At 44.3% G+C, this 19,546-nt stretch overlaps 80 non-coding genes and 3 pseudogenes across 80 annotated transcripts; all 83 read left to right on the forward strand.

The window, feature by feature from the left end:
- Nucleotides 1-94: 94 nt before the first annotated feature.
- Nucleotides 95-213, forward strand: LOC144401248 (5S ribosomal RNA). The gene has a single exon (XR_013463183.1). It is a non-coding gene; the product is annotated as a 5S ribosomal RNA (ribosomal RNA).
- Nucleotides 214-330: 117 nt separating this feature from the next.
- Nucleotides 331-449, forward strand: LOC144390945 (5S ribosomal RNA). Its single transcript, XR_013454782.1, has one exon. It is a non-coding gene; the product is annotated as a 5S ribosomal RNA (ribosomal RNA).
- A 116-nt stretch (nucleotides 450-565) lies between these two features.
- On the forward strand, nucleotides 566-684 carry LOC144399410 (5S ribosomal RNA). Its single transcript, XR_013461555.1, has one exon. It is a non-coding gene; the product is annotated as a 5S ribosomal RNA (ribosomal RNA).
- A 117-nt stretch (nucleotides 685-801) lies between these two features.
- On the forward strand, nucleotides 802-920 carry LOC144398570 (5S ribosomal RNA). The gene has a single exon (XR_013460717.1). It is a non-coding gene; the product is annotated as a 5S ribosomal RNA (ribosomal RNA).
- Nucleotides 921-1,036: 116 nt separating this feature from the next.
- On the forward strand, nucleotides 1,037-1,155 carry LOC144401249 (5S ribosomal RNA). The gene has a single exon (XR_013463184.1). It is a non-coding gene; the product is annotated as a 5S ribosomal RNA (ribosomal RNA).
- A 117-nt stretch (nucleotides 1,156-1,272) lies between these two features.
- Nucleotides 1,273-1,381, forward strand: LOC144399895 (5S ribosomal RNA; annotated as a pseudogene).
- Nucleotides 1,382-1,497: 116 nt separating this feature from the next.
- LOC144401904 (5S ribosomal RNA) lies at nucleotides 1,498-1,616 on the forward strand. Its single transcript, XR_013463839.1, has one exon. It is a non-coding gene; the product is annotated as a 5S ribosomal RNA (ribosomal RNA).
- Nucleotides 1,617-1,733: 117 nt separating this feature from the next.
- LOC144390951 (5S ribosomal RNA) lies at nucleotides 1,734-1,852 on the forward strand. The gene has a single exon (XR_013454789.1). It is a non-coding gene; the product is annotated as a 5S ribosomal RNA (ribosomal RNA).
- A 116-nt stretch (nucleotides 1,853-1,968) lies between these two features.
- On the forward strand, nucleotides 1,969-2,087 carry LOC144401250 (5S ribosomal RNA). The gene has a single exon (XR_013463185.1). It is a non-coding gene; the product is annotated as a 5S ribosomal RNA (ribosomal RNA).
- Nucleotides 2,088-2,204: 117 nt separating this feature from the next.
- On the forward strand, nucleotides 2,205-2,323 carry LOC144397891 (5S ribosomal RNA). The gene has a single exon (XR_013460038.1). It is a non-coding gene; the product is annotated as a 5S ribosomal RNA (ribosomal RNA).
- Nucleotides 2,324-2,439: 116 nt separating this feature from the next.
- Nucleotides 2,440-2,558, forward strand: LOC144405085 (5S ribosomal RNA). The gene has a single exon (XR_013467028.1). It is a non-coding gene; the product is annotated as a 5S ribosomal RNA (ribosomal RNA).
- Nucleotides 2,559-2,674: 116 nt separating this feature from the next.
- On the forward strand, nucleotides 2,675-2,793 carry LOC144395425 (5S ribosomal RNA). Its single transcript, XR_013457559.1, has one exon. It is a non-coding gene; the product is annotated as a 5S ribosomal RNA (ribosomal RNA).
- A 116-nt stretch (nucleotides 2,794-2,909) lies between these two features.
- LOC144401251 (5S ribosomal RNA) lies at nucleotides 2,910-3,028 on the forward strand. Its single transcript, XR_013463186.1, has one exon. It is a non-coding gene; the product is annotated as a 5S ribosomal RNA (ribosomal RNA).
- A 117-nt stretch (nucleotides 3,029-3,145) lies between these two features.
- Nucleotides 3,146-3,264, forward strand: LOC144395426 (5S ribosomal RNA). The gene has a single exon (XR_013457560.1). It is a non-coding gene; the product is annotated as a 5S ribosomal RNA (ribosomal RNA).
- Nucleotides 3,265-3,380: 116 nt separating this feature from the next.
- LOC144401916 (5S ribosomal RNA) lies at nucleotides 3,381-3,499 on the forward strand. The gene has a single exon (XR_013463851.1). It is a non-coding gene; the product is annotated as a 5S ribosomal RNA (ribosomal RNA).
- A 117-nt stretch (nucleotides 3,500-3,616) lies between these two features.
- LOC144390952 (5S ribosomal RNA) lies at nucleotides 3,617-3,735 on the forward strand. Its single transcript, XR_013454792.1, has one exon. It is a non-coding gene; the product is annotated as a 5S ribosomal RNA (ribosomal RNA).
- Nucleotides 3,736-3,851: 116 nt separating this feature from the next.
- On the forward strand, nucleotides 3,852-3,970 carry LOC144401252 (5S ribosomal RNA). The gene has a single exon (XR_013463187.1). It is a non-coding gene; the product is annotated as a 5S ribosomal RNA (ribosomal RNA).
- Nucleotides 3,971-4,087: 117 nt separating this feature from the next.
- Nucleotides 4,088-4,206, forward strand: LOC144397892 (5S ribosomal RNA). The gene has a single exon (XR_013460039.1). It is a non-coding gene; the product is annotated as a 5S ribosomal RNA (ribosomal RNA).
- A 116-nt stretch (nucleotides 4,207-4,322) lies between these two features.
- LOC144405086 (5S ribosomal RNA) lies at nucleotides 4,323-4,441 on the forward strand. The gene has a single exon (XR_013467029.1). It is a non-coding gene; the product is annotated as a 5S ribosomal RNA (ribosomal RNA).
- A 116-nt stretch (nucleotides 4,442-4,557) lies between these two features.
- Nucleotides 4,558-4,676, forward strand: LOC144401927 (5S ribosomal RNA). The gene has a single exon (XR_013463862.1). It is a non-coding gene; the product is annotated as a 5S ribosomal RNA (ribosomal RNA).
- Nucleotides 4,677-4,793: 117 nt separating this feature from the next.
- Nucleotides 4,794-4,912, forward strand: LOC144395427 (5S ribosomal RNA). Its single transcript, XR_013457561.1, has one exon. It is a non-coding gene; the product is annotated as a 5S ribosomal RNA (ribosomal RNA).
- A 116-nt stretch (nucleotides 4,913-5,028) lies between these two features.
- LOC144397654 (5S ribosomal RNA) lies at nucleotides 5,029-5,147 on the forward strand. The gene has a single exon (XR_013459800.1). It is a non-coding gene; the product is annotated as a 5S ribosomal RNA (ribosomal RNA).
- A 117-nt stretch (nucleotides 5,148-5,264) lies between these two features.
- LOC144399166 (5S ribosomal RNA) lies at nucleotides 5,265-5,383 on the forward strand. The gene has a single exon (XR_013461311.1). It is a non-coding gene; the product is annotated as a 5S ribosomal RNA (ribosomal RNA).
- A 117-nt stretch (nucleotides 5,384-5,500) lies between these two features.
- On the forward strand, nucleotides 5,501-5,619 carry LOC144389527 (5S ribosomal RNA). Its single transcript, XR_013453639.1, has one exon. It is a non-coding gene; the product is annotated as a 5S ribosomal RNA (ribosomal RNA).
- A 116-nt stretch (nucleotides 5,620-5,735) lies between these two features.
- On the forward strand, nucleotides 5,736-5,854 carry LOC144398571 (5S ribosomal RNA). Its single transcript, XR_013460718.1, has one exon. It is a non-coding gene; the product is annotated as a 5S ribosomal RNA (ribosomal RNA).
- A 116-nt stretch (nucleotides 5,855-5,970) lies between these two features.
- Nucleotides 5,971-6,088, forward strand: LOC144399412 (5S ribosomal RNA). The gene has a single exon (XR_013461557.1). It is a non-coding gene; the product is annotated as a 5S ribosomal RNA (ribosomal RNA).
- A 117-nt stretch (nucleotides 6,089-6,205) lies between these two features.
- LOC144399997 (5S ribosomal RNA) lies at nucleotides 6,206-6,314 on the forward strand (annotated as a pseudogene).
- Nucleotides 6,315-6,430: 116 nt separating this feature from the next.
- On the forward strand, nucleotides 6,431-6,549 carry LOC144398414 (5S ribosomal RNA). The gene has a single exon (XR_013460561.1). It is a non-coding gene; the product is annotated as a 5S ribosomal RNA (ribosomal RNA).
- A 117-nt stretch (nucleotides 6,550-6,666) lies between these two features.
- On the forward strand, nucleotides 6,667-6,775 carry LOC144399896 (5S ribosomal RNA; annotated as a pseudogene).
- A 116-nt stretch (nucleotides 6,776-6,891) lies between these two features.
- LOC144401938 (5S ribosomal RNA) lies at nucleotides 6,892-7,010 on the forward strand. Its single transcript, XR_013463873.1, has one exon. It is a non-coding gene; the product is annotated as a 5S ribosomal RNA (ribosomal RNA).
- Nucleotides 7,011-7,127: 117 nt separating this feature from the next.
- On the forward strand, nucleotides 7,128-7,246 carry LOC144390954 (5S ribosomal RNA). Its single transcript, XR_013454793.1, has one exon. It is a non-coding gene; the product is annotated as a 5S ribosomal RNA (ribosomal RNA).
- Nucleotides 7,247-7,362: 116 nt separating this feature from the next.
- On the forward strand, nucleotides 7,363-7,481 carry LOC144398180 (5S ribosomal RNA). The gene has a single exon (XR_013460327.1). It is a non-coding gene; the product is annotated as a 5S ribosomal RNA (ribosomal RNA).
- Nucleotides 7,482-7,598: 117 nt separating this feature from the next.
- LOC144395428 (5S ribosomal RNA) lies at nucleotides 7,599-7,717 on the forward strand. The gene has a single exon (XR_013457562.1). It is a non-coding gene; the product is annotated as a 5S ribosomal RNA (ribosomal RNA).
- A 116-nt stretch (nucleotides 7,718-7,833) lies between these two features.
- On the forward strand, nucleotides 7,834-7,952 carry LOC144401253 (5S ribosomal RNA). Its single transcript, XR_013463188.1, has one exon. It is a non-coding gene; the product is annotated as a 5S ribosomal RNA (ribosomal RNA).
- Nucleotides 7,953-8,069: 117 nt separating this feature from the next.
- LOC144395429 (5S ribosomal RNA) lies at nucleotides 8,070-8,188 on the forward strand. The gene has a single exon (XR_013457563.1). It is a non-coding gene; the product is annotated as a 5S ribosomal RNA (ribosomal RNA).
- Nucleotides 8,189-8,304: 116 nt separating this feature from the next.
- Nucleotides 8,305-8,423, forward strand: LOC144398148 (5S ribosomal RNA). Its single transcript, XR_013460295.1, has one exon. It is a non-coding gene; the product is annotated as a 5S ribosomal RNA (ribosomal RNA).
- A 117-nt stretch (nucleotides 8,424-8,540) lies between these two features.
- Nucleotides 8,541-8,659, forward strand: LOC144390957 (5S ribosomal RNA). Its single transcript, XR_013454797.1, has one exon. It is a non-coding gene; the product is annotated as a 5S ribosomal RNA (ribosomal RNA).
- Nucleotides 8,660-8,775: 116 nt separating this feature from the next.
- LOC144401254 (5S ribosomal RNA) lies at nucleotides 8,776-8,894 on the forward strand. The gene has a single exon (XR_013463189.1). It is a non-coding gene; the product is annotated as a 5S ribosomal RNA (ribosomal RNA).
- A 117-nt stretch (nucleotides 8,895-9,011) lies between these two features.
- On the forward strand, nucleotides 9,012-9,130 carry LOC144397893 (5S ribosomal RNA). Its single transcript, XR_013460040.1, has one exon. It is a non-coding gene; the product is annotated as a 5S ribosomal RNA (ribosomal RNA).
- Nucleotides 9,131-9,246: 116 nt separating this feature from the next.
- Nucleotides 9,247-9,365, forward strand: LOC144397518 (5S ribosomal RNA). The gene has a single exon (XR_013459664.1). It is a non-coding gene; the product is annotated as a 5S ribosomal RNA (ribosomal RNA).
- Nucleotides 9,366-9,482: 117 nt separating this feature from the next.
- On the forward strand, nucleotides 9,483-9,601 carry LOC144390959 (5S ribosomal RNA). Its single transcript, XR_013454799.1, has one exon. It is a non-coding gene; the product is annotated as a 5S ribosomal RNA (ribosomal RNA).
- Nucleotides 9,602-9,717: 116 nt separating this feature from the next.
- On the forward strand, nucleotides 9,718-9,836 carry LOC144398824 (5S ribosomal RNA). The gene has a single exon (XR_013460971.1). It is a non-coding gene; the product is annotated as a 5S ribosomal RNA (ribosomal RNA).
- A 117-nt stretch (nucleotides 9,837-9,953) lies between these two features.
- LOC144401255 (5S ribosomal RNA) lies at nucleotides 9,954-10,072 on the forward strand. Its single transcript, XR_013463190.1, has one exon. It is a non-coding gene; the product is annotated as a 5S ribosomal RNA (ribosomal RNA).
- Nucleotides 10,073-10,189: 117 nt separating this feature from the next.
- On the forward strand, nucleotides 10,190-10,308 carry LOC144397894 (5S ribosomal RNA). The gene has a single exon (XR_013460041.1). It is a non-coding gene; the product is annotated as a 5S ribosomal RNA (ribosomal RNA).
- Nucleotides 10,309-10,424: 116 nt separating this feature from the next.
- On the forward strand, nucleotides 10,425-10,543 carry LOC144401256 (5S ribosomal RNA). The gene has a single exon (XR_013463191.1). It is a non-coding gene; the product is annotated as a 5S ribosomal RNA (ribosomal RNA).
- Nucleotides 10,544-10,660: 117 nt separating this feature from the next.
- On the forward strand, nucleotides 10,661-10,779 carry LOC144395430 (5S ribosomal RNA). Its single transcript, XR_013457564.1, has one exon. It is a non-coding gene; the product is annotated as a 5S ribosomal RNA (ribosomal RNA).
- A 116-nt stretch (nucleotides 10,780-10,895) lies between these two features.
- Nucleotides 10,896-11,014, forward strand: LOC144401949 (5S ribosomal RNA). Its single transcript, XR_013463884.1, has one exon. It is a non-coding gene; the product is annotated as a 5S ribosomal RNA (ribosomal RNA).
- Nucleotides 11,015-11,131: 117 nt separating this feature from the next.
- Nucleotides 11,132-11,250, forward strand: LOC144390962 (5S ribosomal RNA). Its single transcript, XR_013454802.1, has one exon. It is a non-coding gene; the product is annotated as a 5S ribosomal RNA (ribosomal RNA).
- A 116-nt stretch (nucleotides 11,251-11,366) lies between these two features.
- Nucleotides 11,367-11,485, forward strand: LOC144389528 (5S ribosomal RNA). Its single transcript, XR_013453641.1, has one exon. It is a non-coding gene; the product is annotated as a 5S ribosomal RNA (ribosomal RNA).
- Nucleotides 11,486-11,602: 117 nt separating this feature from the next.
- LOC144390963 (5S ribosomal RNA) lies at nucleotides 11,603-11,721 on the forward strand. The gene has a single exon (XR_013454807.1). It is a non-coding gene; the product is annotated as a 5S ribosomal RNA (ribosomal RNA).
- Nucleotides 11,722-11,837: 116 nt separating this feature from the next.
- Nucleotides 11,838-11,956, forward strand: LOC144401257 (5S ribosomal RNA). The gene has a single exon (XR_013463192.1). It is a non-coding gene; the product is annotated as a 5S ribosomal RNA (ribosomal RNA).
- Nucleotides 11,957-12,073: 117 nt separating this feature from the next.
- Nucleotides 12,074-12,192, forward strand: LOC144395432 (5S ribosomal RNA). The gene has a single exon (XR_013457566.1). It is a non-coding gene; the product is annotated as a 5S ribosomal RNA (ribosomal RNA).
- A 116-nt stretch (nucleotides 12,193-12,308) lies between these two features.
- LOC144397655 (5S ribosomal RNA) lies at nucleotides 12,309-12,427 on the forward strand. Its single transcript, XR_013459801.1, has one exon. It is a non-coding gene; the product is annotated as a 5S ribosomal RNA (ribosomal RNA).
- Nucleotides 12,428-12,544: 117 nt separating this feature from the next.
- Nucleotides 12,545-12,663, forward strand: LOC144390965 (5S ribosomal RNA). Its single transcript, XR_013454815.1, has one exon. It is a non-coding gene; the product is annotated as a 5S ribosomal RNA (ribosomal RNA).
- Nucleotides 12,664-12,779: 116 nt separating this feature from the next.
- On the forward strand, nucleotides 12,780-12,898 carry LOC144401259 (5S ribosomal RNA). The gene has a single exon (XR_013463194.1). It is a non-coding gene; the product is annotated as a 5S ribosomal RNA (ribosomal RNA).
- Nucleotides 12,899-13,015: 117 nt separating this feature from the next.
- Nucleotides 13,016-13,134, forward strand: LOC144397895 (5S ribosomal RNA). Its single transcript, XR_013460042.1, has one exon. It is a non-coding gene; the product is annotated as a 5S ribosomal RNA (ribosomal RNA).
- Nucleotides 13,135-13,250: 116 nt separating this feature from the next.
- Nucleotides 13,251-13,369, forward strand: LOC144389529 (5S ribosomal RNA). The gene has a single exon (XR_013453645.1). It is a non-coding gene; the product is annotated as a 5S ribosomal RNA (ribosomal RNA).
- Nucleotides 13,370-13,486: 117 nt separating this feature from the next.
- Nucleotides 13,487-13,605, forward strand: LOC144390968 (5S ribosomal RNA). Its single transcript, XR_013454817.1, has one exon. It is a non-coding gene; the product is annotated as a 5S ribosomal RNA (ribosomal RNA).
- Nucleotides 13,606-13,721: 116 nt separating this feature from the next.
- On the forward strand, nucleotides 13,722-13,840 carry LOC144399474 (5S ribosomal RNA). The gene has a single exon (XR_013461620.1). It is a non-coding gene; the product is annotated as a 5S ribosomal RNA (ribosomal RNA).
- Nucleotides 13,841-13,956: 116 nt separating this feature from the next.
- LOC144401260 (5S ribosomal RNA) lies at nucleotides 13,957-14,075 on the forward strand. The gene has a single exon (XR_013463195.1). It is a non-coding gene; the product is annotated as a 5S ribosomal RNA (ribosomal RNA).
- Nucleotides 14,076-14,192: 117 nt separating this feature from the next.
- On the forward strand, nucleotides 14,193-14,311 carry LOC144397896 (5S ribosomal RNA). Its single transcript, XR_013460043.1, has one exon. It is a non-coding gene; the product is annotated as a 5S ribosomal RNA (ribosomal RNA).
- Nucleotides 14,312-14,427: 116 nt separating this feature from the next.
- LOC144389530 (5S ribosomal RNA) lies at nucleotides 14,428-14,546 on the forward strand. The gene has a single exon (XR_013453646.1). It is a non-coding gene; the product is annotated as a 5S ribosomal RNA (ribosomal RNA).
- A 116-nt stretch (nucleotides 14,547-14,662) lies between these two features.
- Nucleotides 14,663-14,781, forward strand: LOC144395433 (5S ribosomal RNA). The gene has a single exon (XR_013457567.1). It is a non-coding gene; the product is annotated as a 5S ribosomal RNA (ribosomal RNA).
- A 116-nt stretch (nucleotides 14,782-14,897) lies between these two features.
- On the forward strand, nucleotides 14,898-15,016 carry LOC144399011 (5S ribosomal RNA). The gene has a single exon (XR_013461156.1). It is a non-coding gene; the product is annotated as a 5S ribosomal RNA (ribosomal RNA).
- A 117-nt stretch (nucleotides 15,017-15,133) lies between these two features.
- Nucleotides 15,134-15,252, forward strand: LOC144395434 (5S ribosomal RNA). The gene has a single exon (XR_013457568.1). It is a non-coding gene; the product is annotated as a 5S ribosomal RNA (ribosomal RNA).
- A 116-nt stretch (nucleotides 15,253-15,368) lies between these two features.
- Nucleotides 15,369-15,487, forward strand: LOC144401960 (5S ribosomal RNA). The gene has a single exon (XR_013463895.1). It is a non-coding gene; the product is annotated as a 5S ribosomal RNA (ribosomal RNA).
- Nucleotides 15,488-15,604: 117 nt separating this feature from the next.
- On the forward strand, nucleotides 15,605-15,723 carry LOC144395435 (5S ribosomal RNA). Its single transcript, XR_013457569.1, has one exon. It is a non-coding gene; the product is annotated as a 5S ribosomal RNA (ribosomal RNA).
- A 116-nt stretch (nucleotides 15,724-15,839) lies between these two features.
- LOC144401971 (5S ribosomal RNA) lies at nucleotides 15,840-15,958 on the forward strand. Its single transcript, XR_013463906.1, has one exon. It is a non-coding gene; the product is annotated as a 5S ribosomal RNA (ribosomal RNA).
- Nucleotides 15,959-16,075: 117 nt separating this feature from the next.
- On the forward strand, nucleotides 16,076-16,194 carry LOC144390973 (5S ribosomal RNA). The gene has a single exon (XR_013454820.1). It is a non-coding gene; the product is annotated as a 5S ribosomal RNA (ribosomal RNA).
- A 116-nt stretch (nucleotides 16,195-16,310) lies between these two features.
- Nucleotides 16,311-16,429, forward strand: LOC144389531 (5S ribosomal RNA). Its single transcript, XR_013453648.1, has one exon. It is a non-coding gene; the product is annotated as a 5S ribosomal RNA (ribosomal RNA).
- Nucleotides 16,430-16,546: 117 nt separating this feature from the next.
- LOC144390976 (5S ribosomal RNA) lies at nucleotides 16,547-16,665 on the forward strand. Its single transcript, XR_013454824.1, has one exon. It is a non-coding gene; the product is annotated as a 5S ribosomal RNA (ribosomal RNA).
- A 116-nt stretch (nucleotides 16,666-16,781) lies between these two features.
- LOC144401261 (5S ribosomal RNA) lies at nucleotides 16,782-16,900 on the forward strand. Its single transcript, XR_013463196.1, has one exon. It is a non-coding gene; the product is annotated as a 5S ribosomal RNA (ribosomal RNA).
- A 117-nt stretch (nucleotides 16,901-17,017) lies between these two features.
- On the forward strand, nucleotides 17,018-17,136 carry LOC144395436 (5S ribosomal RNA). Its single transcript, XR_013457570.1, has one exon. It is a non-coding gene; the product is annotated as a 5S ribosomal RNA (ribosomal RNA).
- A 116-nt stretch (nucleotides 17,137-17,252) lies between these two features.
- Nucleotides 17,253-17,371, forward strand: LOC144397657 (5S ribosomal RNA). Its single transcript, XR_013459803.1, has one exon. It is a non-coding gene; the product is annotated as a 5S ribosomal RNA (ribosomal RNA).
- Nucleotides 17,372-17,488: 117 nt separating this feature from the next.
- Nucleotides 17,489-17,607, forward strand: LOC144390977 (5S ribosomal RNA). Its single transcript, XR_013454830.1, has one exon. It is a non-coding gene; the product is annotated as a 5S ribosomal RNA (ribosomal RNA).
- A 116-nt stretch (nucleotides 17,608-17,723) lies between these two features.
- On the forward strand, nucleotides 17,724-17,842 carry LOC144401262 (5S ribosomal RNA). The gene has a single exon (XR_013463197.1). It is a non-coding gene; the product is annotated as a 5S ribosomal RNA (ribosomal RNA).
- A 117-nt stretch (nucleotides 17,843-17,959) lies between these two features.
- On the forward strand, nucleotides 17,960-18,078 carry LOC144397897 (5S ribosomal RNA). The gene has a single exon (XR_013460044.1). It is a non-coding gene; the product is annotated as a 5S ribosomal RNA (ribosomal RNA).
- A 116-nt stretch (nucleotides 18,079-18,194) lies between these two features.
- Nucleotides 18,195-18,313, forward strand: LOC144389536 (5S ribosomal RNA). The gene has a single exon (XR_013453653.1). It is a non-coding gene; the product is annotated as a 5S ribosomal RNA (ribosomal RNA).
- Nucleotides 18,314-18,429: 116 nt separating this feature from the next.
- LOC144389538 (5S ribosomal RNA) lies at nucleotides 18,430-18,548 on the forward strand. The gene has a single exon (XR_013453654.1). It is a non-coding gene; the product is annotated as a 5S ribosomal RNA (ribosomal RNA).
- A 117-nt stretch (nucleotides 18,549-18,665) lies between these two features.
- On the forward strand, nucleotides 18,666-18,784 carry LOC144390983 (5S ribosomal RNA). Its single transcript, XR_013454840.1, has one exon. It is a non-coding gene; the product is annotated as a 5S ribosomal RNA (ribosomal RNA).
- Nucleotides 18,785-18,900: 116 nt separating this feature from the next.
- Nucleotides 18,901-19,019, forward strand: LOC144399475 (5S ribosomal RNA). Its single transcript, XR_013461621.1, has one exon. It is a non-coding gene; the product is annotated as a 5S ribosomal RNA (ribosomal RNA).
- Nucleotides 19,020-19,135: 116 nt separating this feature from the next.
- On the forward strand, nucleotides 19,136-19,254 carry LOC144401263 (5S ribosomal RNA). The gene has a single exon (XR_013463198.1). It is a non-coding gene; the product is annotated as a 5S ribosomal RNA (ribosomal RNA).
- Nucleotides 19,255-19,371: 117 nt separating this feature from the next.
- On the forward strand, nucleotides 19,372-19,490 carry LOC144397898 (5S ribosomal RNA). Its single transcript, XR_013460045.1, has one exon. It is a non-coding gene; the product is annotated as a 5S ribosomal RNA (ribosomal RNA).
- The last annotated feature ends 56 nt before the right edge of the window (nucleotides 19,491-19,546 follow it).

Genomic DNA, 19,546 nt, shown 5'->3' on the forward strand with positions numbered 1-19,546 from the left:
ACACAGAGAAGGCCTTAGAAAGTGACTCCATTTCATTGTCAAAACTACAAAACCTTTGACACATTTTAAAAGATTAGGAAGAGGACATACAGTTGCTTACGGCCATACCTCTCTGGCTCCGCCTGATCTCGTCTGATCTCAGAAGCTAAGCAGAGTAGGGCCTGGTTAGTACTTGGATGGAAGACCGCCTGGGAATCCCAGGTGCCGTAAGCTTTTTCATTTCTCTCTCTGGAAGAAATCGAGAAGGCATTAGAAAGTGACTCCTTTTTCATTATCTAAACTCCAAAACCTTTGACACATTTTAAAATATTAGGAAGAGGACATACAGTTGCTTACGGCCATACCTCTCTGGCTTCGCCTGATCTCGTCTGATCTCAGAAGCTAAGCAGAGTAGGGCCTGGTTAGTACTTGGATGGAAGACCGCCTGGGAATCCCAGGTGCTGTAAGCTTTTTCATTTCGATCTGTAAAAGACACAGAGAAGGCCTTAGAAAGTGACTCCATTTAATTGTCAAAACTACAAAACCTTTGACACATTTTAAAAGATTAGGAAGAGGACATACAGTTTCTTACGGCCATACCTCTCTGGCTCCGCCTGATCTCGTCTGATCTCAGAAGCTAAGCAGAGTAGGGCCTGGTTAGTACTTGGATGGAAGACCGCCTGGGAATCCCAGGTGCCGAAAGCTTTTTCATTTCTCTCTCTGGAAGAAATCGAGAAGGCATTAGAAAGTGACTCCTTTTTCATTATCAAAACTCCAAAACCTTTGACACATTTTAAAAGATTAGGAAGAGGACATACAGTTGCTTACGGCCATACCTCTCTGGCTCCGCCTGATCTCGTCTGATCTCAGAAGCTAAGCAGAGTAGGGCCTGGTTAGTACTTGGATGGAAGACCGCCTGGGAATCCCAGGTGCTGTACGCTTTTTCATTTCGATCTGTAAAAGACACAGAGAAGGCCTTAGAAAGTGACTCCATTTAATTGTCAAAACTACAAAACCTTTGACACATTTTAAAAGATTAGGTAGAGGACATACAGTTGCTTACGGCCATACCTCTCTGGCTCCGCCTGATCTCGTCTGATCTCAGAAGCTAAGCAGAGTAGGGCCTGGTTAGTACTTGGATGGAAGACCGCCTGGGAATCCCAGGTGCCGTAAGCTTTTTCATTTCTCTCTCTGGAAGAAATCGAGAAGGCATTAGAAAGTGACTCCTTTTTCATTATCAAAACTCCAAAACCTTTGACACATTTTAAAAGATTAGGAAGAGGACATACAGTTGCTTACAGCCATACCTCTCTGGCTCCGTCTGATCTCAGAAGCTAAGCAGAGTAGGGCCTGGTTAGTACTTGGATGGAAGACCGCCTGGGAATCCCAGGTGCTGTAAGCTTTTTTATTTCGATCTGTAAAAGACACAGAGAAGGCCTTAGAAAGTGACTCCATTTCATTGTCAAAACTACAAAACCTTTGACACATTTTAAAAGATTAGGAAGAGGACATACAGTTGCTTACGGCCATACCTCTCTGGCTCCGCCTGATCTCGTCAGATCTCAGAAGCTAAGCAGAGTAGGGCCTGGTTAGTACTTGGATGGAAGACCGCCTGGGAATCCCAGGTGCCGTAAGCTTTTTCATTTCTCTCTCTGGAAGAAATCGAGAAGGCATTAGAAAGTGACTCCTTTTTCATTATCTAAACTCCAAAACCTTTGACACATTTTAAAATATTTGGAAGAGGACATACAGTTGCTTACGGCCATACCTCTCTGGCTTCGCCTGATCTCGTCTGATCTCAGAAGCTAAGCAGAGTAGGGCCTGGTTAGTACTTGGATGGAAGACCGCCTGGGAATCCCAGGTGCTGTAAGCTTTTTTATTTCGATCTGTAAAAGACACAAAGAAGAACTTAGAAAGTGACTCCATTTCATTGTCAAAACTCCAAAACCTTTGACACATTTTAAAAGATTAGGTAGAGGACATACAGTTGCTTACGGCCATACCTCTCTGGCTCCGCCTGATCTCGTCTGATCTCAGAAGCTAAGCAGAGTAGGGCCTGGTTAGTACTTGGATGGAAGACCGCCTGGGAATCCCAGGTGCCGTAAGCTTTTTCATTTCTCTCTCTGGAAGAAATCGAGAAGGCATTAGAAAGTGACTCCTTTTTCATTATCAAAACTCCAAAACCTTAGACACATTTTAAAAGATTAGGAAGAGGACATACAGTTGCTTACGGCCATACCTCTCTGGCTCTGCCTGATCTCGTCTGATCTCAGAAGCTAAGCAGAGTAGGGCCTGGTTAGTACTTGGATGGAAGACCGCCTGGGAATCCCAGGTGCTGTAAGCTTTTTCATTTCGATCTGTAAAAGACACAGAGAAGGCCTTAGAAAGTGACTCCATTTCATTGTCAAAACTACAAAACCTTTGACACATTTTAAAAGATTAGGAAGAGGACATACAGTTGCTTACGGCCATACCTCTCTGGCTCCGCCTGATCTCGTCAGATCTCAGAAGCTAAGCAGAGTAGGGCCTGGTTAGTACTTGGATGGAAGACCGCCTGGGAATCCCAGGTGCTGTAAGCTTTTTCATTTCGATCTGTAAAAGACACAGAGAAGGCCTTAGAAAGTGACTCCATTTCATTGTCAAAACTACAAAACCTTTGACACATTTTAAAAGATTAGGAAGAGGACATACAGTTGCTTACGGCCATACCTCTCTGGCTCCGCCTGATCTCGTCTGATCTCAGAAGCTAAGCAGAGTAGGGCCTGGTTAGTACTTGGATGGAAGACCGCCTGGGAATCCCAGGTGCTGTAAGCTTTTTCATTTCGATCTGTAAAAGACACAGAGAAGGCCTTAGAAAGTGACTCCATTTCATTGTCAAAACTACAAAACCTTTGACACATTTTAAAAGATTAGGAAGAGGACATACAGTTGCTTACGGCCATACCTCTCTGGCTCCGCCTGATCTCGTCTGATCTCAGAAGCTAAGCAGAGTAGGGCCTGGTTAGTACTTGGATGGAAGACCGCCTGGGAATCCCAGGTGCCGTAAGCTTTTTCATTTCTCTCTCTGGAAGAAATCGAGAAGGCATTAGAAAGTGACTCCTTTTTCATTATCAAAACTCCAAAACCTTTGACACATTTTAAAAGATTAGGAAGAGGACATACAGTTGCTTACGGCCATACCTCTCTGGCTCCGCCTGATCTCGTCTGATCTCAGAAGCTAAGCAGAGTAGGGCCTGGTTAGTACTTGGATGGAAGACCGCCTGGGAATCCCAGGTGCTGTAAGCTTTTTCATTTCGATCTGTAACAGACACAGAGAAGGCCTTAGAAAGTGACTCCATTTCATTGTCAAAACTACAAAACCTTTGACACATTTTAAAAGATTAGGAAGAGGACATACAGTTGCTTACGGCCATACCTCTCTGGCTCCGCCTGATCTCGTCAGATCTCAGAAGCTAAGCAGAGTAGGGCCTGGTTAGTACTTGGATGGAAGACCGCCTGGGAATCCCAGGTGCCGTAAGCTTTTTCATTTCTCTCTCTGGAAGAAATCGAGAAGGCATTAGAAAGTGACTCCTTTTTCATTATCTAAACTCCAAAACCTTTGACACATTTTAAAATATTAGGAAGAGGACATACAGTTGCTTACGGCCATACCTCTCTGGCTTCGCCTGATCTCGTCTGATCTCAGAAGCTAAGCAGAGTAGGGCCTGGTTAGTACTTGGATGGAAGACCGCCTGGGAATCCCAGGTGCTGTAAGCTTTTTTATTTCGATCTGTAAAAGACACAAAGAAGAACTTAGAAAGTGACTCCATTTCATTGTCAAAACTCCAAAACCTTTGACACATTTTAAAAGATTAGGTAGAGGACATAAGGTTGCTTACGGCCATACCTCTCTGGCTCCGCCTGATCTCGTCTGATCTCAGAAGCTAAGCAGAGTAGGGCCTGGTTAGTACTTGGATGGAAGACCGCCTGGGAATCCCAGGTGCCGTAAGCTTTTTCATTTCTCTCTCTGGAAGAAATCGAGAAGGCATTAGAAAGTGACTCCTTTTTCATTATCAAAACTCCAAAACCTTAGACACATTTTAAAAGATTAGGAAGAGGACATACAGTTGCTTACGGCCATACCTCTCTGGCTCTGCCTGATCTCGTCTGATCTCAGAAGCTAAGCAGAGTAGGGCCTGGTTAGTACTTGGATGGAAGACCGCCTGGGAATCCCAGGTGCTGTAAGCTTTTTCATTTCGATCTGTAAAAGACACAGAGAAGGCCTTAGAAAGTGACTCCATTTCTTTGTCAAAACTACAAAACCTTTGACACATTTTAAAAGATTAGGAAGAGGACATACAGTTGCTTACGGCCATACCTCTCTGGCTCCGCCTGATCTCGTCAGATCTCAGAAGCTAAGCAGAGTAGGGCCTGGTTAGTACTTGGATGGAAGACCGCCTGGGAATCCCAGGTGCTGTAAGCTTTTTCATTTCGATCTGTAAAAGACACAGAGAAGGCCTTAGAAAGTGACTCCATTTCATTGTCAAAACTACAAAACCTTTGACACATTTTAAAAGATTAGGAAGAGGACATAGAGTTGCTTACGGCCATACCTCTCTGGCTCCGCCTGATCTCGTCAGATCTCAGAAGCTAAGCAGAGTAGGGCCTGGTTAGTACTTGGATGGAAGACCGCCTGGGAATCCCAGGTGCCGTAAGCTTTTTCATTTCTCTCTCTGGAAGAAATCGAGAAGGCATTAGAAAGTGACTCCTTTTTCATTATCAAAACTCCAAAACCTTTGACACATTTTAAAAGATTAGGAAGAGGACATACAGTTGCTTACGGCCATACCTCTCTGGCTCCGCCTGATCTCGTCTGATCTCAGAAGCTAAGCAGAGTAGGGCCTGGTTAGTACTTGGATGGAAGACCGCCTGGGAATCCCAGGTGCTGTAAGCTTTTTCATTTCGATCTGTAAAAGACACAGAGAAGGCCTTAGAAAGTGACTCCATTTCATTGTCAAAACTACAAAACCTTTGACACATTTTAAAAGATTAGGAAGAGGACATACAGTTTCTTACGGCCATACCTCTCTGGCTCCGCCTGATCTCGTCTGATCTCAGAAGCTAAGCAGAGTAGGGCCTGGTTAGTACTTGGATGGAAGACCGCCTGGGAATCCCAGGTGCCGTAAGCTTTTTCATTTCTCTCTCTGGAAGAAATCGAGAAGGCATTAGAAAGTGACTCCTTTTTCATTATCAAAACTCCAAAACCTTTGACACATTTTAAAAGATTAGGAAGAGGACATACAGTTGCTTACGGCCATACCTCTCTGGCTCGGCCTGATCTCGTCTGATCTCAGAAGCTAAGCAGAGTAGGGCCTGGTTAGTACTTGGATGGAAGACCGCCTGGGAATCCCAGGTGCTGTAAGCTTTTTCATTTCGATCTGTAAAAGACACAGAGAAGGCCTTAGAAAGTGACTCCTTTTTCATTATCAAAACTCCAAAACCTTTGACACATTTTAAAAGATTAGGTAGAGGACATACAGTTGCTTACGGCCATACCTCTCTGGCTCCGCCTGATCTCGTCAGATCTCAGAAGCTAAGCAGAGTAGGGCCTGGTTAGTACTTGGATGGAAGACCGCCTGGGAATCCCAGGTGCTGTAAGCTTTTTCATTTCGATCTGTAAAAGACACAGAGAAGGCCTTAGAAAGTGACTCCATTTCATTGTCAAAACTACAAAACCTTTGACACATTTTAAAAGATTAGGTAGAGGACATACAGTTGCTTACGGCCATACCTCTCTGGCTCCGCCTGATCTCGTCTGATCTCAGAAGCTAAGCAGAGTAGGGCCTGGTTAGTACTTGGATGGAAGACCGCCTGGGAATCCCAGGTGCTGTACGCTTTTTCATTTCGATCTGTAAAAGACACAGAGAAGGCCTTAGAAAGTGACTCCATTTAATTGTCAAAACTACAAAACCTTTGACACATTTTAAAAGATTAGGTAGAGGACATACAGTTGCTTACGGCCATACCTCTCTGGCTCCGCCTGATCTCGTCTGATCTCAGAAGCTAAGCAGAGTAGGGCCTGTTAGTACTTGGATGGAAGACCGCCTGGGAATCCCAGGTGCCGTAAGCTTTTTCATTTCTCTCTCTGGAAGAAATCGAGAAGGCATTAGAAAGTGACTCCTTTTTCATTATCAAAACTCCAAAACCTTTGACACATTTTAAAAGATTAGGAAGAGGACATACAGTTGCTTACAGCCATACCTCTCTGGCTCCGTCTGATCTCAGAAGCTAAGCAGAGTAGGGCCTGGTTAGTACTTGGATGGAAGACCGCCTGGGAATCCCAGGTGCTGTACGCTTTTTCATTTCGATCTGTAAAAGACACAGAGAAGGCCTTAGAAAGTGACTCCATTTAATTGTCAAAACTACAAAACCTTTGACACATTTTAAAAGATTAGGTAGAGGACATACAGTTGCTTACGGCCATACCTCTCTGGCTCCGCCTGATCTCGTCTGCTCTCAGAAGCTAAGCAGAGTAGGGCCTGGTTAGTACTTGGATGGAAGACCGCCTGGGAATCCCAGGTGCCGTAAGCTTTTTCATTTCTCTCTCTGGAAGAAATCGAGAAGGCATTAGAAAGTGACTCCTTTTTCATTATCAAAACTCCAAAACCTTTGACACATTTTAAAAGATTAGGAAGAGGACATACAGTTGCTTACAGCCATACCTCTCTGGCTCCGTCTGATCTCAGAAGCTAAGCAGAGTAGGGCCTGGTTAGTACTTGGATGGAAGACCGCCTGGGAATCCCAGGTGCTGTAAGCTTTTTCATTTCGATCTGTAAAAGACACAGAGAAGGCCTTAGAAAGTGACTCCATTTCATTGTCAAAACTACAAAACCTTTGACACATTTTAAAAGATTAGGAAGAGGACATACAGTTGCTTACGGCCATACCTCTCTGGCTCCGCCTGATCTCGTCAGATCTCAGAAGCTAAGCAGAGTAGGGCCTGGTTAGTACTTGGATGGAAGACCGCCTGGGAATCCCAGGTGCCGTAAGCTTTTTCATTTCTCTCTCTGGAAGAAATCGAGAAGGCATTAGAAAGTGACTCCTTTTTCATTATCTAAACTCCAAAACCTTTGACACATTTTAAAATATTAGGAAGAGGACATACAGTTGCTTACGGCCATACCTCTCTGGCTTCGCCTGATCTCGTCTGATCTCAGAAGCTAAGCAGAGTAGGGCCTGGTTAGTACTTGGATGGAAGACCGCCTGGGAATCCCAGGTGCTGTAAGCTTTTTTATTTCGATCTGTAAAAGACACAAAGAAGAACTTAGAAAGTGACTCCATTTCATTGTCAAAACTCCAAAACCTTTGACACATTTTAAAAGATTAGGTAGAGGACATAAGGTTGCTTACGGCCATACCTCTCTGGCTCCGCCTGATCTCGTCTGATCTCAAAAGCTAAGCAGAGTAGGGCCTGGTTAGTACTTGGATGGAAGACCGCCTGGGAATCCCAGGTGCCGTAAGCTTTTTCATTTCTCTCTCTGGAAGAAATCGAGAAGGCATTAGAAAGTGACTCCTTTTTCATTATCAAAACTCCAAAACCTTTGACACATTTTAAAAGATTAGGAAGAGGACATACAGTTGCTTACGGCCATACCTCTCTGGCTCCGCCTGATCTCGTCTGATCTCAGAAGCTAAGCAGAGTAGGGCCTGGTTAGTACTTGGATGGAAGACCGCCTGGGAATCCCAGGTGCTGTAAGCTTTTTCATTTCGATCTGTAAAAGACACAGAGAAGGCCTTAGAAAGTGACTCCATTTCATTGTCAAAACTACAAAACCTTTGACACATTTTAAAAGATTAGGAAGAGGACATACAGTTGCTTACGGCCATACCTCTCTGGCTCCGCCTGATCTCGTCTGATCTCAGAAGCTAAGCAGAGTAGGGCCTGGTTAGTACTTGGATGGAAGACCGCCTGGGAATCCCAGGTGCCGTAAGCTTTTTCATTTCTCTCTCTGGAAGAAATCGAGAAGGCATTAGAAAGTGACTCCTTTTTCATTATCAAAACTCCAAAACCTTTGACACATTTTAAAAGATTAGGAAGAGGACATACAGTTGCTTACGGCCATACCTCTCTGGCTCCGCCTGATCTCGTCTGATCTCAGAAGCTAAGCAGAGTAGGGCCTGGTTAGTACTTGGATGGAAGACCGCCTGGGAATCCCAGGTGCTGTAAGCTTTTTCATTTCGATCTGTAAAAGACACAGAGAAGGCCTTAGAAAGTGACTCCATTTCATTGTCAAAACTACAAAACCTTTGACACATTTTAAAAGATTAGGAAGAGGACATACAGTTGCTTACGGCCATACCTCTCTGGCTCCGCCTGATCTCGTCAGATCTCAGAAGCTAAGCAGAGTAGGGCCTGGTTAGTACTTGGATGGAAGACCGCCTCGGAATCCCAGGTGCCGTAAGCTTTTTCATTTCTCTCTCTGGAAGAAATCGAGAAGGCATTAGAAAGTGACTCCTTTTTCATTATCTAAACTCCAAAACCTTTGACACATTTTAAAATATTAGGAAGAGGACATACAGTTGCTTACGGCCATACCTCTCTGGCTTCGCCTGATCTCGTCTGATCTCAGAAGCTAAGCAGAGTAGGGCCTGGTTAGTACTTGGATGGAAGACCGCCTGGGAATCCCAGGTGCTGTAAGCTTTTTTATTTCGATCTGTAAAAGACACAAAGAAGAACTTAGAAAGTGACTCCATTTCATTGTCAAAACTCCAAAACCTTTGACACATTTTAAAAGATTAGGTAGAGGACATACAGTTGCTTACGGCCATACCTCTCTGGCTCCGCCTGATCTCGTCTGATCTCAGAAGCTAAGCAGAGTAGGGCCTGGTTAGTACTTGGATGGAAGACCGCCTGGGAATCCCAGGTGCCGTAAGCTTTTTCATTTCTCTCTCTGGAAGAAATCGAGAAGGCATTAGAAAGTGACTCCTTTTTCATTATCAAAACTCCAAAACCTTAGACACATTTTAAAAGATTAGGAAGAGGACATACAGTTGCTTACGGCCATACCTCTCTGGCTCTGCCTGATCTCGTCTGATCTCAGAAGCTAAGCAGAGTAGGGCCTGGTTAGTACTTGGATGGAAGACCGCCTGGGAATCCCAGGTGCTGTAAGCTTTTTCATTTCGATCTGTAAAAGACACAGAGAAGGCCTTAGAAAGTGACTCCATTTCATTGTCAAAACTACAAAACCTTTGACACATTTTAAAAGATTAGGAAGAGGACATACAGTTGCTTACGGCCATACCTCTCTGGCTCCGCCTGATCTCGTCAGATCTCAGAAGCTAAGCAGAGTAGGGCCTGGTTAGTACTTGGATGGAAGACCGCCTGGGAATCCCAGGTGCTGTGAGCTTTTTCATTTCTCTCTCTGGAAGAAATCGAGAAGGCATTAGAAAGTGACTCCTTTTTCATTATCTAAACTCCAAAACCTTTGACACATTTTAAAATATTAGGAAGAGGACATACAGTTGCTTACGGCCATACCTCTCTGGCTTCGCCTGATCTCGTCTGATCTCAGAAGCTAAGCAGAGTAGGGCCTGGTTAGTACTTGGATGGAAGACCGCCTGGGAATCCCAGGTGCTGTAAGCTTTTTTATTTCGATCTGTAAAAGACACAAAGAAGAACTTAGAAAGTGACTCCATTTCATTGTCAAAACTCCAAAACCTTTGACACATTTTAAAAGATTAGGTAGAGGACATACAGTTGCTTACGGCCATACCTCTCTGGCTCCGCCTGATCTCGTCTGATCTCAGAAGCTAAGCAGAGTAGGGCCTGGTTAGTACTTGGATGGAAGACCGCCTGGGAATCCCAGGTGCTGTGAGTTTTTTCATTTCTCTCTCTGGAAGAAATCGAGAAGGCATTAGAAAGTGACTCCTTTTTCATTATCTAAACTCCAAAACCTTTGACACATTTTAAAATATTAGGAAGAGGACATACAGTTGCTTACGGCCATACCTCTCTGGCTCCGCCTGATCTCGTCTGATCTCAGAAGCTAAGCAGAGTAGGGCCTGGTTAGTACTTGGATGGAAGACCGCCTGGGAATCCCAGGTGCCGTAAGCTTTTTCATTTCTCTCTCTGGAAGAAATCGAGAAGGCATTAGAAAGTGACTCCTTTTTCATTATCAAAACTCCAAAACCTTAGACACATTTTAAAAGATTAGGAAGAGGACATACAGTTGCTTACGGCCATACCTCTCTGGCTCTGCCTGATCTCGTCTGATCTCAGAAGCTAAGCAGAGTAGGGCCTGGTTAGTACTTGGATGGAAGACCGCCTGGGAATCCCAGGTGCTGTAAGCTTTTTCATTTCGATCTGTAAAAGACACAGAGAAGGCCTTAGAAAGTGACTCCATTTCATTGTCAAAACTACAAAACCTTTGACACATTTTAAAAGATTAGGAAGAGGACATACAGTTGCTTACGGCCATACCTCTCTGGCTCCGCCTGATCTCGTCTGATCTCAGAAGCTAAGCAGAGTAGGGCCTGGTTAGTACTTGGATGGAAGACCGCCTGGGAATCCCAGGTGCCGTAAGCTTTTTCATTTCTCTCTCTGGAAGAAATCGAGAAGGCATTAGAAAGTGACTCCTTTTTCATTGTCAAAACTACAAAACCTTTGACACATTTTAAAAGATTAGGTAGAGGACATACAGTTGCTTACGGCCATACCTCTCTGGCTCCGCCTGATCTCGTCTGATCTCAGAAGCTAAGCAGAGTAGGGCCTGGTTAGTACTTGGATGGAAGACCGCCTGGGAATCCCAGGTGCTGTAAGCTTTTTCATTTCGATCTGTAACAGACACAGAGAAGGCCTTAGAAAGTGACTCCATTTCATTGTCAAAACTACAAAACCTTTGACACATTTTAAAAGATTAGGAAGAGGACATACAGTTGCTTACGGCCATACCTCTCTGGCTCCGCCTGATCTCGTCAGATCTCAGAAGCTAAGCAGAGTAGGGCCTGGTTAGTACTTGGATGGAAGACCGCCTGGGAATCCCAGGTGCCGTAAGCTTTTTCATTTCTCTCTCTGGAAGAAATCGAGAAGGCATTAGAAAGTGACTCCTTTTTCATTATCTAAACTCCAAAACCTTTGACACATTTTAAAATATTAGGAAGAGGACATACAGTTGCTTACGGCCATACCTCTCTGGCTTCGCCTGATCTCGTCTGATCTCAGAAGCTAAGCAGAGTAGGGCCTGGTTAGTACTTGGATGGAAGACCGCCTGGGAATCCCAGGTGCTGTAAGCTTTTTCATTTCGATCTGTAAAAGACACAGAGAAGGCCTTAGAAAGTGACTCCATTTCATTGTCAAAACTACAAAACCTTTGACACATTTTAAAAGATTAGGAAGAGGACATACAGTTGCTTACGGCCATACCTCTCTGGCTCCGCCTGATCTCGTCAGATCTCAGAAGCTAAGCAGAGTAGGGCCTGGTTAGTACTTGGATGGAAGACCGCCTGGGAATCCCAGGTGCTGTAAGCTTTTTCATTTCTCTCTCTGGAAGAAATCGAGAAGGCATTAGAAAGTGACTCCTTTTTCATTATCTAAACTCCAAAACCTTTGACACATTTTAAAATATTAGGAAGAGGACATACAGTTGCTTACGGCCATACCTCTCTGGCTTCGCCTGATCTCGTCTGATCTCAGAAGCTAAGCAGAGTAGGGCCTGGTTAGTACTTGGATGGAAGACCGCCTGGGAATCCCAGGTGCTGTAAGCTTTTTCATTTCGATCTGTAAAAGACACAGAGAAGGCCTTAGAAAGTGACTCCATTTAATTGTCAAAACTACAAAACCTTTGACACATTTTAAAAGATTAGGTAGAGGACATACAGTTGCTTACGGCCATACCTCTCTGGCTCCGCCTGATCTCGTCTGATCTCAGAAGCTAAGCAGAGTAGGGCCTGGTTAGTACTTGGATGGAAGACCGCCTGGGAATCCCAGGTGCCGTAAGCTTTTTCATTTCTCTCTCTGGAAGAAATCGAGAAGGCCTTAGAAAGTGACTCCTTTTTCATTATCAAAACTCCAAAACCTTTGACACATTTTAAAAGATTAGGAAGAGGACATACAGTTGCTTACGGCCATACCTCTCTGGCTCCGCCTGATCTCGTCTGATCTCAGAAGCTAAGCAGAGTAGGGCCTGGTTAGTACTTGGATGGAAGACCGCCTGGGAATCCCAGGTGCTGTAAGCTTTTTCATTTCGATCTGTAAAAGACACAGAGAAGGCCTTAGAAAGTGACTCCATTTCATTGTCAAAACTACAAAACCTTTGACACATTTTAAAAGATTAGGAAGAGGACATACAGTTTCTTACGGCCATACCTCTCTGGCTCCGCCTGATCTCGTCTGATCTCAGAAGCTAAGCAGAGTAGGGCCTGGTTAGTACTTGGATGGAAGACCGCCTGGGAATCCCAGGTGCCGTAAGCTTTTTCATTTCTCTCTCTGGAAGAAATCGAGAAGGCATTAGAAAGTGACTCCTTTTTCATTATCTAAACTCCAAAACCTTTGACACATTTTAAAATATTAGGAAGAGGACATACAGTTGCTTACGGCCATACCTCTCTGGCTTCGCCTGATCTCGTCTGATCTCAGAAGCTAAGCAGAGTAGGGCCTGGTTAGTACTTGGATGGAAGACCGCCTGGGAATCCCAGGTGCTGTAAGCTTTTTTATTTCGATCTGTAAAAGACACAAAGAAGAACTTAGAAAGTGACTCCATTTCATTGTCAAAACTCCAAAACCTTTGACACATTTTAAAAGATTAGGTAGAGGACATACAGTTGCTTACGGCCATACCTCTCTGGCTCCGCCTGATCTCGTCTGATCTCAGAAGCTAAGCAGAGTAGGGCCTGGTTAGTACTTGGATGGAAGACCGCCTGGGAATCCCAGGTGCCGTAAGCTTTTTCATTTCTCTCTCTGGAAGAAATCGAGAAGGCATTAGAAAGTGACTCCTTTTTCATTATCAAAACTCCAAAACCTTAGACACATTTTAAAAGATTAGGAAGAGGACATACAGTTGCTTACGGCCATACCTCTCTGGCTCTGCCTGATCTCGTCTGATCTCAGAAGCTAAGCAGAGTAGGGCCTGGTTAGTACTTGGATGGAAGACCGCCTGGGAATCCCAGGTGCTGTAAGCTTTTTCATTTCGATCTGTAAAAGACACAGAGAAGGCCTTAGAAAGTGACTCCATTTCTTTGTCAAAACTACAAAACCTTTGACACATTTTAAAAGATTAGGAAGAGGACATACAGTTGCTTACGGCCATACCTCTCTGGCTCCGCCTGATCTCGTCAGATCTCAGAAGCTAAGCAGAGTAGGGCCTGGTTAGTACTTGGATGGAAGACCGCCTGGGAATCCCAGGTGCTGTAAGCTTTTTCATTTCTCTCTCTGGAAGAAATCGAGAAGGCATTAGAAAGTGACTCCTTTTTCATTATCTAAACTCCAAAACCTTTGACACATTTTAAAATATTAGGAAGAGGACATACAGTTGCTTACGGCCATACCTCTCTGGCTTCGCCTGATCTCGTCTGATCTCAGAAGCTAAGCAGAGTAGGGCCTGGTTAGTACTTGGATGGAAGACCGCCTGGGAATCCCAGGTGCTGTAAGCTTTTTCATTTCGATCTGTAAAAGACACAAAGAAGAACTTAGAAAGTGACTCCATTTAATTGTCAAAACTACAAAACCTTTGACACATTTTAAAAGATTAGGAAGAGGACATACAGTTGCTTACGGCCATACCTCTCTGGCTCCGCCTGATCTCGTCTGATCTCAGAAGCTAAGCAGAGTAGGGCCTGGTTAGTACTTGGATGGAAGACAGCCTGGGAATCCCAGGTGCTGTAAGCTTTTTCATTTCGATCTGTAAAAGACACAGAGAAGGCCTTAGAAAGTGACTCCATTTCATTGTCAAAACTACAAAACCTTTGACACATTTTAAAAGATTAGGTAGAGGACATACAGTTGCTTACGGCCATACCTCTCTGGCTCCGCCTGATCTCGTCTGATCTCAGAAGCTAAGCAGAGTAGGGCCTGGTTAGTACTTGGATGGAAGACCGCCTGGGAATCCCAGGTGCCGTAAGCTTTTTCATTTCTCTCTCTGGAAGAAATCGAGAAGGCATTAGAAAGTGACTCCTTTTTCATTATCAAAACTCCAAAACCTTAGACACATTTTAAAAGATTAGGAAGAGGACATACAGTTGCTTACGGCCATACCTCTCTGGCTCTGCCTGATCTCGTCTGATCTCAGAAGCTAAGCAGAGTAGGGCCTGGTTAGTACTTGGATGGAAGACCGCCTGGGAATCCCAGGTGCTGTAAGCTTTTTCATTTCGATCTGTAAAAGACACAGAGAAGGCCTTAGAAAGTGACTCCATTTCTTTGTCAAAACTACAAAGCATTTGACACATTTTAAAAGATTAGGAAGAGGACATACAGTTGCTTACGGCCATACCTCTCTGGCTCCGCCTGATCTCGTCAGATCTCAGAAGCTAAGCAGAGTAGGGCCTGGTTAGTACTTGGATGGAAGACCGCCTGGGAATCCCAGGTGCTGTAAGCTTTTTCATTTCGATCTGTAAAAGACACAGAGAAGGCCTTAGAAAGTGACTCCATTTAATTGTCAAAACTACAAAACCTTTGACACATTTTAAAAGATTAGGTAGAGGACATACAGTTGCTTACGGCCATACCTCTCTGGCTCCGCCTGATCTCGTCTGATCTCAGAAGCTAAGCAGAGTAGGGCCTGGTTAGTACTTGGATGGAAGACCGCCTGGGAATCCCAGGTGCTGTAAGCTTTTTCATTTCGATCTGTAAAAGACACAGAGAAGGCCTTAGAAAGTGACTCCATTTCATTGTCAAAACTACAAAACCTTTGACACATTTTAAAAGATTAGGAAGAGGACATACAGTTGCTTACGGCCATACCTCTCTGGCTCGGCCTGATCTCGTCTGATCTCAGAAGCTAAGCAGAGTAGGGCCTGGTTAGTACTTGGATGGAAGACCGCCTGGGAATCCCAGGTGCCGTAAGCTTTTTCATTTCTCTCTCTGGAAGAAATCGAGAAGGCATTAGAAAGTGACTCCTTTTTCATTGTCAAAACTACAAAACCTTTGACACATTTTAAAAGATTAGGTAGAGGACATACAGTTGCTTACGGCCATACCTCTCTGGCTCCGCCTGATCTCGTCTGATCTCAGAAGCTAAGCAGAGTAGGGCCTGGTTAGTACTTGGATGGAAGACCGCCTGGGAATCCCAGGTGCTGTAAGCTTTTTCATTTCGATCTGTAACAGACACAGAGAAGGCCTTAGAAAGTGACTCCATTTCATTGTCAAAACTACAAAACCTTTGACACATTTTAAAAGATTAGGAAGAGGACATACAGTTGCTTACGGCCATACCTCTCTGGCTCCGCCTGATCTCGTCAGATCTCAGAAGCTAAGCAGAGTAGGGCCTGGTTAGTACTTGGATGGAAGACCGCCTGGGAATCCCAGGTGCCGTAAGCTTTTTCATTTCTCTCTCTGGAAGAAATCGAGAAGGCATTAGAAAGTGACTCCTTTTTCATTATCTAAACTCCAAAACCTTTGACACATTTTAAAATATTAGGAAGAGGACATACAGTTGCTTACGGCCATACCTCTCTGGCTCCGCCTGATCTCGTCTGATCTCAGAAGCTAAGCAGAGTAGGGCCTGGTTAGTACTTGGATGGAAGACCGCCTGGGAATCCCAGGTGCTGTAAGCTTTTTCATTTCGATCTGTAACAGACACAGAGAAGGCCTTAGAAAGTGACTCCATTTCATTGTCAAAACTACAAAACCTTTGACACATTTTAAAAGATTAGGAAGAGGACATACAGTTGCTTACGGCCATACCTCTCTGGCTCCGCCTGATCTCGTCAGATCTCAGAAGCTAAGCAGAGTAGGGCCTGGTTAGTACTTGGATGGAAGACCGCCTGGGAATCCCAGGTGCCGTAAGCTTTTTCATTTCTCTCTCTGGAAGAAATCGAGAAGGCATTAGAAAGTGACTCCTTTTTCATTATCTAAACTCCAAAACCTTTGACACATTTTAAAATATTAGGAAGAGGACATACAGTTGCTTACGGCCATACCTCTCTGGCTTCGCCTGATCTCGTCTGATCTCAGAAGCTAAGCAGAGTAGGGCCTGGTTAGTACTTGGATGGAAGACCGCCTGGGAATCCCAGGTGCTGTAAGCTTTTTCATTTCGATCTGTAAAAGACACAGAGAAGGCCTTAGAAAGTGACTCCATTTCATTGTCAAAACTACAAAACCTTTGACACATTTTAAAAGATTAGGAAGAGGACATACAGTTGCTTACGGCCATACCTCTCTGGCTCCGCCTGATCTCGTCAGATCTCAGAAGCTAAGCAGAGTAGGGCCTGGTTAGTACTTGGATGGAAGACCGCCTGGGAATCCCAGGTGCTGTAAGCTTTTTCATTTCTCTCTCTGGAAGAAATCGAGAAGGCATTAGAAAGTGACTCCTTTTTCATTATCTAAACTCCAAAACCTTTGACACATTTTAAAATATTAGGAAGAGGACATACAGTTGCTTACGGCCATACCTCTCTGGCTTCGCCTGATCTCGTCTGATCTCAGAAGCTAAGCAGAGTAGGGCCTGGTTAGTACTTGGATGGAAGACCGCCTGGGAATCCCAGGTGCTGTAAGCTTTTTCATTTCGATCTGTAAAAGACACAGAGAAGGCCTTAGAAAGTGACTCCATTTAATTGTCAAAACTACAAAACCTTTGACACATTTTAAAAGATTAGGTAGAGGACATACAGTTGCTTACGGCCATACCTCTCTGGCTCCGCCTGATCTCGTCTGATCTCAGAAGCTAAGCAGAGTAGGGCCTGGTTAGTACTTGGATGGAAGACCGCCTGGGAATCCCAGGTGCCGTAAGCTTTTTCATTTCTCTCTCTGGAAGAAATCGAGAAGGCCTTAGAAAGTGACTCCTTTTTCATTATCAAAACTCCAAAACCTTTGACACATTTTAAAAGATTAGGAAGAGGACATACAGTTGCTTACGGCCATACCTCTCTGGCTCCGCCTGATCTCGTCTGATCTCAGAAGCTAAGCAGAGTAGGGCCTGGTTAGTACTTGGATGGAAGACCGCCTGGGAATCCCAGGTGCTGTAAGCTTTTTCATTTCGATCTGTAAAAGACACAGAGAAGGCCTTAGAAAGTGACTCCATTTCATTGTCAAAACTACAAAACCTTTGACACATTTTAAAAGATTAGGAAGAGGACATACAGTTTCTTACGGCCATACCTCTCTGGCTCCGCCTGATCTCGTCTGATCTCAGAAGCTAAGCAGAGTAGGGCCTGGTTAGTACTTGGATGGAAGACCGCCTGGGAATCCCAGGTGCCGTAAGCTTTTTCATTTCTCTCTCTGGAAGAAATCGAGAAGGCATTAGAAAGTGACTCCTTTTTCATTATCTAAACTCCAAAACCTTTGACACATTTTAAAATATTAGGAAGAGGACATACAGTTGCTTACGGCCATACCTCTCTGGCTTCGCCTGATCTCGTCTGATCTCAGAAGCTAAGCAGAGTAGGGCCTGGTTAGTACTTGGATGGAAGACCGCCTGGGAATCCCAGGTGCTGTAAGCTTTTTTATTTCGATCTGTAAAAGACACAAAGAAGAACTTAGAAAGTGACTCCATTTCATTGTCAAAACTCCAAAACCTTTGACACATTTTAAAAGATTAGGTAGAGGACATACAGTTGCTTACGGCCATACCTCTCTGGCTCCGCCTGATCTCGTCTGATCTCAGAAGCTAAGCAGAGTAGGGCCTGGTTAGTACTTGGATGGAAGACCGCCTGGGAATCCCAGGTGCCGTAAGCTTTTTCATTTCTCTCTCTGGAAGAAATCGAGAAGGCATTAGAAAGTGACTCCTTTTTCATTATCAAAACTCCAAAACCTTAGACACATTTTAAAAGATTAGGAAGAGGACATACAGTTGCTTACGGCCATACCTCTCTGGCTCTGCCTGATCTCGTCTGATCTCAGAAGCTAAGCAGAGTAGGGCCTGGTTAGTACTTGGATGGAAGACCGCCTGGGAATCCCAGGTGCTGTAAGCTTTTTCATTTCGATCTGTAAAAGACACAGAGAAGGCCTTAGAAAGTGACTCCATTTCTTTGTCAAAACTACAAAACCTTTGACACATTTTAAAAGATTAGGAAGAGGACATACAGTTGCTTACGGCCATACCTCTCTGGCTCCGCCTGATCTCGTCAGATCTCAGAAGCTAAGCAGAGTAGGGCCTGGTTAGTACTTGGATGGAAGACCGCCTGGGAATCCCAGGTGCTGTAAGCTTTTTCATTTCGATCTGTAAAAGACACAGAGAAGGCCTTAGAAAGTGACTCCATTTCATTGTCAAAACTACAAAACCTTTGACACATTTTAAAAGATTAGGAAGAGGACATACAGTTGCTTACGGCCATACCTCTCTGGCTCCGCCTGATCTCGTCAGATCTCAGAAGCTAAGCAGAGTAGGGCCTGGTTAGTACTTGGATGGAAGACCGCCTGGGAATCCCAGGTGCTGTAAGCTTTTTCATTTCTCTCTCTGGAAGAAATCGAGAAGGCATTAGAAAGTGACTCCTTTTTCATTATCTAAACTCCAAAACCTTTGACACATTTTAAAATATTAGGAAGAGGACATACAGTTGCTTACGGCCATACCTCTCTGGCTTCGCCTGATCTCGTCTGATCTCAGAAGCTAAGCAGAGTAGGGCCTGGTTAGTACTTGGATGGAAGACCGCCTGGGAATCCCAGGTGCTGTAAGCTTTTTCATTTCGATCTGTAAAAGACACAAAGAAGAACTTAGAAAGTGACTCCATTTAATTGTCAAAACTACAAAACCTTTGACACATTTTAAAAGATTAGGAAGAGGACATACAGTTGCTTACGGCCATACCTCTCTGGCTCCGCCTGATCTCGTCTGATCTCAGAAGCTAAGCAGAGTAGGGCCTGGTTAGTACTTGGATGGAAGACAGCCTGGGAATCCCAGGTGCTGTAAGCTTTTTCATTTCGATCTGTAAAAGACACAGAGAAGGCCTTAGAAAGTGACTCCATTTCATTGTCAAAACTACAAAACCTTTGACACATTTTAAAAGATTAGGTAGAGGACATACAGTTGCTTACGGCCATACCTCTCTGGCTCCGCCTGATCTCGTCTGATCTCAGAAGCTAAGCAGAGTAGGGCCTGGTTAGTACTTGGATGGAAGACCGCCTGGGAATCCCAGGTGCCGTAAGCTTTTTCATTTCTCTCTCTGGAAGAAATCGAGAAGGCATTAGAAAGTGACTCCTTTTTCATTATCAAAACTCCAAAACCTTAGACACATTTTAAAAGATTAGGAAGAGGACATACAGTTGCTTACGGCCATACCTCTCTGGCTCTGCCTGATCTCGTCTGATCTCAGAAGCTAAGCAGAGTAGGGCCTGGTTAGTACTTGGATGGAAGACCGCCTGGGAATCCCAGGTGCTGTAAGCTTTTTCATTTCGATCTGTAAAAGACACAGAGAAGGCCTTAGAAAGTGACTCCATTTC

The sequence above is a fragment of the Gasterosteus aculeatus genome, chromosome 2 (assembly GCF_964276395.1).
Source record: "Gasterosteus aculeatus chromosome 2, fGasAcu3.hap1.1, whole genome shotgun sequence".
Lineage (NCBI taxonomy): Eukaryota > Metazoa > Chordata > Actinopteri > Perciformes > Gasterosteidae > Gasterosteus > Gasterosteus aculeatus.